This window comes from Equus przewalskii, unplaced genomic scaffold, assembly GCF_037783145.1.
Source record: "Equus przewalskii isolate Varuska unplaced genomic scaffold, EquPr2 ChrUn-13, whole genome shotgun sequence".
NCBI lineage: Eukaryota > Metazoa > Chordata > Mammalia > Perissodactyla > Equidae > Equus > Equus przewalskii.
In genome coordinates, this window is record NW_027228750.1 from 2,876,633 (window position 1) to 2,889,343 (window position 12,711).

General features: G+C 38.8%; 1 long non-coding RNA gene across 1 annotated transcript in view; it reads right to left on the minus strand.

The window, feature by feature from the left end:
* Positions 1 to 12,711, minus strand: part of LOC139081585 (uncharacterized) — a 31,662-nt gene that overhangs the window by 11,535 nt on the left and 7,416 nt on the right. Inside the window, exon 3 of the long non-coding RNA XR_011536712.1 lies at positions 1,373 to 1,571. This is a non-coding gene — a long non-coding RNA (uncharacterized lncRNA). The remainder of the gene's footprint in view (positions 1 to 1,372; positions 1,572 to 12,711) is intronic.

The window sequence follows — 12,711 nt, forward strand, 5'->3', positions numbered from 1 at the left end:
TCCCTAGGCAAATGGTGGTCCGGAATCCTATCATTAACAGCACGGAAAGAGTAAAAATGTCTCAAACACATATTATGGAGCAGATGTAAAGGAAGAAGTTCACTTTAACCAAAAGATCACACACATTTTTGGTAGTTACCAAAAAAACCTGATGATTCTAAATTTTTATCTCCAGCTTTCATCACTCACTCCTGATCCAGACATGTTCCCAGCTACTGACCAGGCCCCTCCAGCTAAAGTTACCTCATTCTAAACATATCCAAAACAAACACATTTTGTCAGTTGTAGGATTTACTTAAGTCACCCAAGCTGGAGCTCTCAGAGTCCTCTTTGACCCCTAACAAGTCCTAATTAATTGGTCATCAATTCTTGTCAACTTTACTGCCAAATGACTCCATAATCTATCTATTTCTCTTCATTCTTATTGTTCCTGACTTAATTGAGCATCTTCTCTCAAGTGAATAACTGCCCAACCTCCAAACTAATCTCCTTGCCTCCAGTTTCTTTCTTTCCTTTTTTTCTTTTTTGAGGAAGATTAGCTCTGAGCTAACATCTGCTGCCAATCCTCCTCTTTTTGCTGAGGAAGACTGGCCCTGAGCTAACATCCGTGCCCATCTTCCTCTACTTTATATGTGGGACACCTGCCACAGCATGGTGTGCCAAGCGGTGCCATGTCCACACCCGGGATTTGAACTGGCGAACCCCGGGCCGCCAAAGAGGAACGTGTGCACTTAACTGCTGTGCCACCGGGCCAGCCCATGCCTCCAGTTTCATTTTGATTTTTGATCTAAGAACCACCTCTTTGAAGCATGGTGGGGATACAAGTCTGACCTTTCCTAAACAAAGTTATTTGCTTCAGGAGGGGAAAAGCCAGAATTCATTAGGCCTGATTCACAACAGAACAGTGATAGAGTTGAGAAATAGAGGAACAAGTCTTTCCCCGTCGCTGTGGCATGATGCTGTGGTTTGAGCCAATGATTCTGGCAGAGTTCTATGCATGTTCTTAAGAGGAGATGAGAAGGAGATGTTCTTGGTGGGAGATGGGAAGACAGAGGGAAAGAGGTAATCAACTAGTGGGTTAAATATCCAAGAATCTATTAGGACTCAAAATAGATGACCCTCAGCTTTCCTTAATGTGCAAAAAGAACTTGGGTATGTACATACTCTAAAAATTAAAGACAATTCTTAATTTATAGAGACAAAAAAATTACTCCCAAATCTATCACCCTAATAATAATTACCATGTCTGTGCATGCCCTTCCAGTCTTTGTTTACTGCCCACATATTTCATACAACTGAAATAATAGCCTTTGTGTTAATATAAGAATTATACATCTAAAGATTTGCTAAGTTAGAAAATAACTGAGCTTACCTAATCTCGTGCATTTCACTTGAGGAATTTTCATTCTGGAGTACATCATTCATTAGAGAGTAGTTTCTGCTGGTAAAGGGTGAAGTTGCAGCCTGGGTTGTACCCACATAATTTTATATAAAAGGAAAGGTGCAGAATTGAGTAAGGGGCTGTAGATTTAAAATTGGTGGACCCTAGATATGAGGAAAATGCCTAAAATCTGAAAAACAAGAAAAGAGACTCTCTTACTTTCATAGCATATTCTGGCTTTTATTACCAGCATCCTTAATATTATAATATTAAGCACTATAACATTATAGCACATATAATATTATATGACAAGGGCAACAATAAAGACAATCCCAATAAAGGGAACATATGTAGGACTGTTAACCTAGACTTGAGCAGGGCTGGGTGATCACAGAAGACTTCTGGGAGTTATTCAGGCAAAGGCTGTGTGTGAAGGAAGAAGGCCAGGCAGAGGGAACAATATATGCAAAAGGCCAAAGGTGAGAGAAAGTGTGTTACCAAGAAAAGGTGGTTCAATGTAGAATTGAGGAATAGGAGTAAACAGAGATAGGGTGTGGAGAAGGATGGCATTTTACTCCAATTTTTACTTTAAAATATTCATACCTACAAAACACTTGATAAAGTAAGGCAATGAATATCTATATACTCTTCAACTAGATAATACTGCACGTGGGTGGGAGGAGAGAATGAATGAATGAATGAATTTGGCAAAATGTTAACAATTGGTGGTAGAGATTTCTAACACTCTTCAGATGCTCTCTCTCCACTAACCTGTAAATGTAAACCTTTCTATATCTTTCCTCTATTATTTCCTCCTCTCCCTCCTTGGGAAACTTTGGAGATTAATTAGTCATAAGAACATTCTGGGGGAGAAGGGGCGGAGCAAAATGGCAGGGTGAGCTGACCCGGGATTCTCTCCCCTCCAAAATACAACAAAAAATTGGAAGAACTGAATTTCAGAGAATAAACATAATGCCAGCTCGTTAGAGACCTACAATACCAAGAAGGCGGAGATCATAAACCTAGCTTTACACCTTCGGAGGTGCTGGAACGGTAGGAGAGAACATCGCTCCCTCCCCCAGAGTCTGCAATCGCTGCGGTGGGGGTCGGGAAGGAGCGGGGGAGGGGCCGCGCAACCTGGGGATCATCCAGGACTCCTGCCGCTGTTTCAGTGGAAATCTGCTGCTGGGCGGGGGGGGGGGGGGGGGGGGCGGCGGCGGGGAAGCTTCCATCCGCAGGGACCCCATAAATCAAGGGCCTTGGGAGACCAGAGAACAGAACTGATCTGAACCCAGACCGGGGCGTGTGAGTAACAGCCCCTCCCCCCCAGCAAAGCCAGTGGGCGCAGCCATCTTGCCCCAAGGCGGAGAACTCATAACATGCTGCTCTCGACCCCCATCTAGTGGCGACAGGCTGTAACGGCAACCGAACTCTACCACCATGCGAAAAAACCACTCCTCTACCGTCCAGCAATTTAGAAAAGCCCCAGACCAGAAGGAAAACAATAAAAACATAGAATTAAGTCCTGAGGACTGGGAATTAGGTAAACTAAGTGATAATGAATTCAGAGCAGCTATAATCAAAAAACTCAATGAGGTAGAGAGAAAGATAGAGAAACAAACTGAGTTCTGGAGTTACTTCACAAAAGAGTTTGAAATCATAAAGAAGAATCAAACAGAATTACTTGAGATGAAAAACACAATGGACCAGATAAAACAGAATACGGATTCCCTGAATGCCCGTGTAGACACCATAGAAGAGCAAATTAACATAATTGAAGATAGACAGGCTGAATGGCTCCAGAAAGAGGAAGAAAGAGAACTAAGAATTAAAAAAATGAGGAAAATCTCCAAGAGATAATGGATTCAATGAGGAGTAAGAACATAAGGATCACAGGAATTCCCAAGAATATGGAAAAGGAAAATGGAGCAGAAAGTGTACTTAACGAAATTATTGAAGAGAACTTCCCAAATCTAGGGATCGACGGAGAAATGTGTGTAGAGGAGGGTTTAGATCTCCTAGATTTGTCAATGTAAAAAGAGCTACCCAAGGTACATAGTAGTAAAATTGGCAAAAAGGAAAGATAAGGAAAAAATACTCAGGGAAGTAAGAAAAAAAAAAGAGAATAACCTATAAAGGAACCCCTATCAGACTGTCAGCAGATTTCTCTACAGAAACCCTACAAGCTAGGAGAGAATGGAGTGAAATATTCAAAGCCTTAAAGGATAAAAATCTTCAGCCAAGAATACTCTATCCAGCAAGAATTTCCTTCAGATATGAGGGAGACATTAAATCTTTTCCAGACAAACAAAAGTTAAGGGAATTTGTAACCAAAAGCCCTCCATTACAAGAAATCCTCAAGAAGGCTCTCATACCTGAAAAAAGAAAAAAGGGAGAAAGGGGACACAATCCACAGACTAGGGAGACCGATGGATAGAACCAGAACAGGATAGCAAGTATTCAATTATAGCATTAGGGTAAACGTAAGGAAACTACCAAAACAAGGACGATCTTAGCACTCTAACTACAAATGAATAAGACGAGTTGGAATAAAAAATGAAAATAATTATTTAGGAGGGGAAGAGCAAAGGGTCTAAATCAGTATTGGTCAAGTTTAAGAGACCACCAGAGAATAGACTATATTATACACAAGATTCTAAATACAAACTTCAAGGTAGACACTAAAATAAAGTACAGAACAGAGTCACAAATCATAAATAAGGAAAAATCTAAGAAACCCAACATAAGAAATTGCAGTATTAAATGGGTAGTTTAAAGCAAACAGGAAAAGAAACGCAGGAAAACAAGATAATGAGCGACAGATTAACAGCATTAAGTCCACATGCATCAGTAATCACTCTCAATGTAAATGGATTGAACTCTCCAATAAAAAGACACAGAGTGGCAAAATGGATTAAAGAACAACATCCAACAATTTGTTGCCTCCAGGAAACACACCTCCGCCCCAAGGACAAACACAGACTCAGGGTGAAGGGGTGGAGGACAATACTTCAAGCAAATAGCAAGGAAAAAAAGGCAGGTGTTGCAATTCTTATATCAGACCAAGTGGATTTCAAAATAAGACAGGTAAAGAGAGACACAGAGGGACAATATATAATGATCAAAGGGACACTTCATCAAGAAGAAATAATGCTTATAAATATCTATGCACCCAACACAGGAGCACCAAGATTCATAAAGCAACTATTAACAGACCTAAAGGAAGATGTTAAAAACAACATAATAATAGTAGGGGACCTCAACACCCCACTCACATCAATGGACAGATCATCCAGACAGAAAATCAACAAGGAAAGAGTGGAGCTAAATGAAAAACTAAAACAATTGGACGTAATAGACATATATAGATCACTCCACCCTGAAAGAGCTGAATACACATTCTTCTCAAGTGCACATGGAACATTCTCAAGGATAGACCATATGTTGGGAAACAAGGCAAGCCTCTACAAATTTAAAAAAATTGAAATAATAACAAGCATCTTGTCCGATCATAGTGCTATAAGGCTAGAAATTAATTACAAGAAAAAAGCTGAGAAAGGCACAAAGATGTGGAGACTAAACAACACACTACTGAACAAGCAATGGATCATTGAAGAAATTAAAGAAGAAATAAAAAAATACCTGGAAACAAATGAAAATGATAGCATGCCCTACCAACTCATATGGGATACAGCAAAAGCTGTATTAAGAGGAAAATTCATCGCAATACAGGCACATCTTAACAAACAAGAAAAATCCCAAATAAGCAACCTTAAAGCACACCTAACTGAACTAGAGAAAAAAGAACAAATGAAGCCCAAAGTCAGCAGAAGGAGAGAAATAATAAAAATCAGAGCAGAAATAAATACTATTGAAACAAAAAAGGCAGTAGAAAGGATCAATGAGACAAAGAGCTGGTTTTTTGAGAAGATAAATAAAATTGACAAACCACTAGCCAGACTTACAAAGAAAAAAAGGGAGAAAGCCCAAATAAACAAAATCAGAAATGAGCAAGGAGAAATAACAACAGACTCTGCAGAAATACAACAGATTATAAGAGAATACTACAAAAACTATATGCCAACAGAATGGATAACCTAGAGGAAATGGATAAATTCTTGGACTCCTACAATCTCCCAAAGCTCACTCAAGAAGAGGCAGACAATTTGAACAGACCAATAACAAGGAAAGAGATTGAAACAGCAATCAAAAACATCCCAAAGAATAAAACCCCAGGACCAGATGGCTTTCCTGGGGAATTCTACCAAACTTTCAGAGAGGATTTAATACCTATCCTTTTCAAGCTATTCCAAAAAATTAGGGAAGATGGAACACTTCCTAACACATTCTCTGAGGCTAACATCACACTGATACCAAAACCTGACAAGGACACCACGAAAAAAGAGAACTACAGGCCAATATCACTGATGAACATAGATGCAAAAATTCTAAACAAAATTTTGGCAACCAGAATTCATCAATTCATCAAAAGAATCATACATCATGATCAGGTGGGATTCATACCAGGGACACAGGGATGGTTCAACATCCGCAAATCAATCAACATGATACACCACATCAACAAACTGAGGAATAAAAACCACATGATCATCTCAATAGATGCAGAGAAGGCATCTGACAAGATCCAACAGCCATTTATGATAAAAACTCTGAACAAAATGGGCATAGAAGGAAACTACCTCAACATAATAAAGGCCATATATGACAAACCCATAGCCAACATCATACTCAATGGGCAAAAACTGAACCCCATCCCCCTGAAAACAGGAATGAGACAAGGATGCCCTCTATCACCACTCTTATTTAACATAGTACTGGAGGTCCTGGCCAGAGCAATCAGGCAAGAAAAAGGAATAAAAGGAATTCAAATAGGGAGGGAAGAAGTGAAACTCTCGCTGTTTGCAGATGACATGATCTTATATATAGAAAACCCCAAAGAATCCATTGGAAAACTGTTAGAAGTAATCAACAACTACAGGGTTGCAGAGTATAAAATCAATTTGCATAAATCAGTAGCATTTCTATACTCCAGTAATGAACCAACAGAAAAAGAACTCAAGAACACAATACCATTCACAATCACAACAAAAAGAAACTTAACTAAGGAAGTGAAGGACCTATATAATGAAAATTACAAGGCCTTTCTGAGAGAACTGGATGACAACATAAAGAGATGGAAAGACATTCCACGTACATGGATTGGAAGAATAAACATAGTTAAAATGTCCGTTCTACCTAAAGCAATCTACAGATTCAACGCCATCCCAATCAGAATCCCAATGACATTCTTTACAGAATTAGAACAAAGAATCCTAAAATTCATATGGGGCAACAAAAGACCCCGAATTTCTAAAGCAATCCTGAGAAAAAAGAACAAAACGGGAGGCATCACAATCCCTGACTTCAAAACATACTACAAAGCTACAGTAATCAAAACAGCATGGTACTGGTACAAAAACAGGTGCACAGATCAATGGAACAGAATTGAAAGCCCAGAAATAAAACCACACATCTATGGACAGCTTATCTTTGACAAAGGAGCTGAGGGCATACAATGGAGAAGAGAAAGTCTTTTCAACATATGGTGCTGGGAAAACTGGAAAGCCACATGTAAAAGTATGAAAATTGACCATTCTTTTTCACCATTCACCAAAATAAACTCAAAATGGATTAAAGACCTAAAGGTGAGACTTGAAACCATAAGGCTTCTGGAAGAAAACGTAGGCAGTACACTCTTTGACATCAGTATTAAAAGGATCTTTCCGGACACCATGCCTTCTCAGAGAAGGGAAACAATAGAAAGAATAAACAAATGGGACTTCATCAGACTAAGGAGCTTCTTCAAGGCAAATGAAAACAGGATTAAAACAAAAAAACAACCCACTAACTGGGAAAAAATATTTGCAAGTCATATATCTGACAAAGGCTTAATATCCATAACATATAAAGAACTCTCGCAACTCAACCACAAAACATCAAACAACCCAATCAAAAAATGGGCTGGAGACATGAACAGACATTTCTCCAAAGAAGATATACTGATGGCCAAGAGGCACATGAAAAGATGCTCCTCATCGCTGATCATCAGGGAAATGCAAATCAAAACTACACTAAGATATCACCTTACACCCATTAGAATGACAAAAATATCTAAAACTAATAGCAACAAATGTTGGAGAGGTTGCGGAGAAAAAGGAACCCTCATACACTGCTGGTGGGAATGCAAACTGGTGCAGCCACTATGGAAAACAGTATGGAGATTCCTCAAAAAATTAAAAATAGAACTACCATACGATCCAGCCATCCCACTACTGGGTATTTATCCAGAGAGCTTGAAGTCAGCAATCCCAAAAGTCCTATGCACCCCAATGTTCATTGCAGCATTATTTACAATAGCCAAGACATGGAAGCAACCTAAGTGCCCATCAACAGACGAATGGATAAAGAAGATGTGGTACATATATACAATGGAATACTACTCAGCTGTAAAACAGAACAAAATCATTCCATTTGCAATAACATGGATGGACCTTGAGGGAATTATGTTAAGTGAAATAAGCCAGCGAGAGAAGGATAATCTGTGCATGACTCCACTCATATGAGGAATTTAAAATTATGGACTAAGAACAGTTCAGTGGATACCAGGGGAAAGGTGGGGTGGGGGGTGGGCACAAAGGGTGAAGTGGTGCACCTACAACATGACTGACAAACATTAATGTACAACTGAAATTTCACAAGATTGTAACCTATCATTAACTCAATTAAAAAAAAAAAAAAAACATTCTGGGGGCTGGCCCGGTGGTGCAGCAGTTAAGTGCGCACATTCTGCTTTGGCGGCCCAGGGTTCACCAGTTCGATCCCAGGTGCGGACATGGCATCGTTGGCACACCATGCTGTGGTAGGCATCCCACATATAAAGTAGAGGAAGATGGGCATGGATGTTAGCTCAGGGCCAGGATTCCTCAGAAAAAAGAGGAGGATTGGCAGCAGTTAGCTCAGGGCTAATCTTCCTCAAAAAAAAAAAAAGAAAAAAAACCATTCTGTTATATGCGCACTCTAGGAATATCTAGTCTAGAGAAACCAGTGTTTCGCAAACTGTTTTTGATGACCAATACCCTAGGAACGCTTTCAGACATTCTTTTCTAACTGCCTCCCTTAGGAAATTTCAACACAGAGATATACTGTATATCTATCTGGTTTTAAATACTGTTTTTTTGAAATATACATACATACACACACACACACGTATGATGATTCTAAATTTTTACTTCCAGCTTTCATGTATATATGTATATATATATATACATGTGTATATGTGTATGTAATTTATACATTACAAAGGTAAGATTTTTTTCATACCCCAAGAACTAATTTTTGCCCACTTAAGGCAATATCACTCCCACTGAGAATGCATGAGATAAACAGATCTAACAAAAAAGGAACAAATTAGATTATAATAGAATGAACTCTATTCCAATTAGTTTTTAGAAATTATATTAATATATTAATCACTTATTAACTATAAAGTAAGATAAATTCTAAGATTTCTAAAATTTTGGGGGCCAGCCTCGTGGCTGAGTAGGTAAGTTCGCTCCACTTCGGCAGCCCAGGGTTTCTCCAGGTTCGAATCCTGGGCGTGGACATGCCACCGCTCATCAAGCCATGCTGCGGCAGCATCCCACATGCCACAACTAGAAGGACCCACAACTAAAAGTACACAACTATGTACCGGGAGGCTTTGGGGAGAAAAAGGAAAACTAAAATCTTTAGGGGAAAAAAAAAGTTTTTAACTCCTACTTCTTTATTTCAGCTCTTCTAAGAAAAACTTTTTTATTGTAACCCACTTGGCCACAGAGACCATATCTATATGCTCCAGAGAACCTAGCACAGTGGTAAAGGACCTAATTAGTCAATTGCCACCTGGTCCTGACAGAATGAATGAAATAACGTAAGTCTCTCTTGGGAGGGGTGGGGGAGAAGCGTGGCAATCCCATGTAGTTTGAGGGCAACCAAACCAAGGCAGGCAAGTCCTGAAGGAGAATGCTCTTTGCAGGAGGCAACAAAACTCAGGCAGGCATTGGAATGAGAAGGTTGTATGGAACATCATCATTTTACCAAGGTCTAGAATAATGCTGTCTAGTAGAAATTTAATGTGAGCAGTCTATATAACTTTATTTTAGAAGCTGTATTCAAAAAGTAAAAAGGAGCAAGCAAAAATAATTTTAATGATATATTTATTCAATACATTTTTATTAAAATATTACTACTTTTAGAAAAATAAATGTAGTACGTCCATATATTGGAACATTACTCAGTGCTAAAAAGAAATGAACTATCAAGCCATGAAAAGATTTGGAGGAGCCTTAAATGCATATTAGTAAGTACGTGAAAGAAGCCAATGTGAAAAGGCTACACACTGTATGATTCTAACTATATGACATCCTGGAAAAGGCAAGACTTTCAACAGTAAAAGGATGAAGGGTTTCCAGGGGTTTGAGGGGAGGAAGAGATGAGTAGGTGAAGCACAGTGGATTTTTAAGGCAATGAAACTATTCTGTACGATATTATAATGGTGGATACATGCCACTATAAATTTGTCAAAACCTATAGAATGTACAATACCAAGAGTGAATCCTAATGTAAACTAGGAACTCTGGGTGATAATTATGTGTCAATGTTGGTTCCTCGATTGTAACAAACGTATCTCCCCAGCGCAGGATGTTGATGATGGGAGAGGCTGTGCATGTCTGGGGAGAGGGGATATCTGAGAACTCTGCACTTTCTGCTCAGTTTTGCTGTGAATCTAAAACTACTCTAAAAAATAAAGTTTATATTTTAAAATATATACAATATATATTATTTCAACATGCAATCAATATAAAACATTATTTATGAGATATTGTACATTCTTTTTTTCATAACACATCTTTGAAAACCAGCATGTATTTTATACTTACACCATTTCTAATTTGGATTAGCCACATTTCAAGTACTCAAAAGCCACATATGACTAGTGGCTCCCATATTGAACAGTCTAAGTCTAGAGCAGTGGCAACACCAAGCCACATGAGGTATATAGAGGAGGAAAAAGGGGTTTGCTATGCCGATGCAGCTTACAAACAAATCTCGGAATCTTCCTTCCGCCCAGAGAGCTGCCTCTCAGCTCCTCTCATACAGATATTCAAGAGCACCCTCCCTGTGCGCCCCCTCCCCAGTCCAGCCCTCCCGATAGTATCAATCCAAAGCTTTTCTTGATGGCACTCTGTCAAAAAGAGAGGCATGGAATGCTGAAGAACAGAGGGATTTATCACACCAGAGGTTCCTGAAAATACCATGTACTCCTCATTAATAATAGGAAAAAAGCTTTCAGGTCCTGCACACTGTGCACAAAAATGAAGAATTTATTAAAATGGGGTACAGATTTAAATGCTACCTAGAAAATAGGTACTTAAGAAAAAAACGCTGTCAATATAAAAATAAATAACTAGGCTTTGCCTTAGTTGGTGGGGATTATTTATATTTCCTTGCAACGAGGAACATTATTTATTTATATTTCCTAGCAACATTCCTGGAACTAATATATAGGCTTCTCTATATGCCATGATATATGAGAATCTGCTCATGCTCTAAATGCTATTACCAAGATGTGGGTGCACTTTAGCTCAGAAAAGTTAGCTATCATTTGAATTAGAAAAGGCACTCCGTTAAATCACACTCAGCCCTTTTATAGTCATCATCTTCATGTTCTATCACTCAGAGAAGTGAGGGGAGAAAAGGCATTTATTTGCTTACCATTTTCAACAGCTCTTCCAGAAGAAGGGAAAGGAAAAAAAGAGAAAGTGGACTGACTATAACAAAAAAAACATTCAGTCCCACAGAATCCCGCAACGAAAACAGCACAACATACAGCAGAATGCATACATACTAGCTTTATTTATAGTCACAAAAATCATTATTAAATGCCTAACTCCCATCTGAATCTTCTTCTAAATGAAGAAGGAAATGAAAAAATAAAATAAAATTGGCATTTAACTGTATATGGCATTTTTAAAAATTAAGAAGTCTACAGGAAAAGTCAAAATATTTCACATCTAAACATTTACAAATAAGTATCTTAATGTAATCTTAATATAATTTAATAAAATGATATATCTGGGATTTGATTTAAAATACTCTAACAAAGAAAAATGATAATAAAAGTAAAAGTTGGAGAAATGTACGAAGAAGAATGACAAGGTCAGCCTGGTGGTGCAGCGGTTTTAAGTTCGCATGCTCCTTTTCGGTGGCCCGGGGTTCGCTGGTTTGGGTCCCAGGCACAGACCTATGCACCGCTTGTCAAGCCATGCTGTGGCAGGCATCCCACATATAAAGTAGAGGAAGATGGGCACAGATGTTAGCTCAGGGCCAATCTTCCTCAGCAAAAAGAAGAGGATTGGCAGCAGATGTTAGCTCAGGGCTAATCTTCCTCAAAAGAAAAAATGACAGAATTCTGTTAACTGGTAAAGCTGAGTGATGGGTACTCGAGGGTTCATTATACTTTCCTCTCTACTTGTGTATAGCTTATATCTAAAGTTTCACAAATAAAAAAGTTCAAAAATTGTTGGTGGTAAGTTTTTAAATATACGGGTATTTTTAACAAAAAAAATTGTTAATTGGTTATCTCTAACTCGGGGCCTGCCACGGGAGATTTACTATTTACTTACACTCTTTTAAATTGTTTGCATGTTTTTATCAAACATTATTTTCTCAGTGAAAAAATACCTGTATAAACACATGTATGTATGTACATGTATACACACACCCTTCAGACATACACACATACACACACGCACCCATATATACATATATATATATATTAGTGTTTTGGTAAGCATAGAGCACTTAACAATTCCTGAGGATACTGGTCATGCATTTAGCTCCACACCTTATTAGTTGTGGATCCTTAGCAAGTCACTTCTGAGTCTTCTCAAGTAAGGATAATGTTTAAATGAGAAATACATTTGTGGGGAAATACATGGGGAAAACCAGGTTTATTATGAAGGAAGGTCTGCACCTCACATTTGAGGGGCCATGACTAAGAGCAGAAAGAAGGCATCCAGCCCGTGGTCTATTCTTCTCTTCCTACCCAACGAAGGGACCTCACACACATGTGTGGATACCCCAATAAACTTGATCAAGCTCCACCACCCCCAAGAGCTGCCCTGTGACCCCACCTGAGGTCTAGGTGTGCACGCATTTATCCTGTCCACACCCGAAGAAGAGCCTGCACAGGTCCTAGAAGTGGGCTTCTGGCTATTTGTCAAGGAATT